Here is a 2,602-nt window from a genome sequence, read left to right on the forward strand (position 1 = left end):
ATAAGTCTAAACAATAGGCCTAAACGGACAAATCTCTATTTCCTAGGATTTTCTTTCCTAGATTATGTACCATTTCATAGATTTACAGAGTCCTTCTTTGAGGAAGCTAACTGGTCAGAAGTACTGCCCCCACTAACACTTAAAACATCACCACAGGGATTGCATTTTATAGGATAATGTAATTTAAATATGTTTCTATACTAAGCCAAGTTATTTTGCATTTCTCAAAAGAAAGCATTTTTCCCTTCATGTGCATATTTGGGAAAGACTTTTTTTTTCTTTTAATGCCTGGGGTAGCCTGACATGGATTTTTTTTTTTAATGGAGTCGAATAATATTTGTGAAGTTTAATTGCTAACTTAGCAGCTCGGTCACACCTCCCAGTCCATTAGGCGGTGAACTCTCACCTGGCTAACAGGTCCAGCACTGAGGCCTCAATGGCGAGAGCCTGATTATACAGCCAAGCTGCTAATTTACCAGCACCCCCCCCCATCACCAGGGAGGCCTGGACAGCCACACTCACTGTCTTCATGCAGTAGCTAAGAGAAGGAACCGTATTCCCTGAGCCGCTTGCCAGCTACCCTCAGAATGAGAAATGAAAAATTAGTGAAGCTGTGTGTATGAAGGGAACCTAGCAATTAGCAAGGCGAGGGAGTCTGCTAGCTCGGAGAGGCTCAGGGAGGGCGAGTGGGGAGACCAGGGCACAGGGCACAGGGCTCCCTTGCTCGCAGCCTGCGACGTGCGGGCCTCCAAAGGCGGTGAGGTCAAGCCTTGTGCAGCATCCCGGGCTGCCCGTGTGCCCAGTCAAGAACAGTGCTGCTGCCTCTCCCCGCCGCGCCGGGTGGGCCTCTCCTTCACCGGATACCTCCCCAGGCTCCAGGCCCACAGCGCGCAGGAACACGCACAGGCACTGTGTGTCTGTCTTTCTCTCCACTGCGGTCCCACAGAATCACGTGGGCCACCCAGGCACAGCAAACTCGTGTGGACCCCTCGAATAACAAACAGGATCGGCCTAGGGTACTGAGGCACTGATTTTAGCTAGAGGAAGAGGGTCTGAAGACTCTTAAGACCTAGGAATCCTTCTGCCTAGCCCACCGTCTGCAGCTCCTCTCTCCACCTCCCCACTTTTAACTTCCAGACAGCCACTCCTCTCTGCAAGGCGGCAGGGCTTGGCTCTGCCTGCAAAACCAGGCGCGCACTTCGACTCGGTATTTACAACAGGCGTGTACGCATGCCCCTCCGCCCGAGGGGCATGTTATCTTTGTGCAGATTCTGTTGGTTGCAAGTGGAATCACATGCATTTGTGTAGGTCCCACGTTGCTGTTCTGAGATAGTATGAGGGGGCTACCGAGAAACACCCCCCCCCGGGGGGAGCTTCAGAACTACCTTTCTTTCCTTTCAGCTTCACATGGCAAACCCCAACACTCTCTCCTTCCATCCTCCCTTAAAACCAACCAAACAGTTCACAAACCCTTATTTATTTGTTTGTCTGTGGCTATTGCCCATGTTATTAATTGCACCCGGGCCTTCCTTGCTCTTTGAGAGAGCAGCGGTATAAATTGGCTCTAATAAATATTAGCCGCTAGATTAGGCGAGGTGAAGCTGGCACCGCGCTCTATTTTCGACCTGTAGCCTTTGCGAAGCCGCCAGTTCTGCGCCAGATTAGCCCTATCCATCCAGTGTCAATGGTTGTCTTGTTGAGAAAATCAGTGAGTAAACAGGGCTGACAGAGAAGGGGCCCAGCTGATTACTCATACAAATAGACTGCAAACTCCTCCAGGAGGAGTTGTTTCCAGAGATGGGTTTCTCGCACTGACAAGGCTGCTTCTCCCAGGATCCTGTGTCCTGCTGTTCCCACTTTGTCCTCCATCAATCACACAATTGTGTCCGGGATGTTTTATAGAGTCACTTAATATCCCTGCCTTCATCTCTATTCACTTAGAGAATCATCTGCCATCAGGGCTAAAGGCTTTCTGCAGGATGGGACTGGAGACACACCCCGGCAACAATGGCTCTGGTGGAAGCAGGACCCCGGCCCTTTCTGATGTTAATAGAACAGCCAAGGGATGTTCTGGTGCTGGGGTCATCATTGAAATCAGCCATTAACCCTTTGTCCACTCCACTCAATTATCCCCTGGGCTGGTCCATGATAGGGTTGTTGAAGACACAATAAGTTACCTTTGGAAATTATTTCTTTCCCCTAAATATGGGTTTGGTTTCCATGACAGTCATGCATGAATATTTCTCTCTTCTTTACAAGGGGGGGGGGGACAGCATTTTTAGGTTCGAGTGCATAGAGTAATTTTCCCCTTATTTACAAAATTCTGCCCCAGTCCACCTCTTATCCCTCAGCTATCCTGTGTAGTTCAGATAAAGAGTAAGTACCAATAAAGATAAAGACAAATGTGTCTTCTAAGCAGAGAATTGCCACAACTAGGAGGCCAGCTGGCTATTTAAAAAAAAAACAACACATTTTATGGGGGAATTTTAAAGACAGAAGAAAGAATTACAAGGTATCACTCTTTAAGTGGCTCATCTACAAATTAGATTGCTACACAATTAGTCAGAGAGTTAATTAATGAGCAAGTTACTAATTAGTACAT

The sequence above is a fragment of the Erinaceus europaeus genome, chromosome 11 (assembly GCF_950295315.1).
Source record: "Erinaceus europaeus chromosome 11, mEriEur2.1, whole genome shotgun sequence".
In the NCBI taxonomy this organism is placed as follows: Eukaryota; Metazoa; Chordata; class Mammalia; order Eulipotyphla; family Erinaceidae; genus Erinaceus; species Erinaceus europaeus.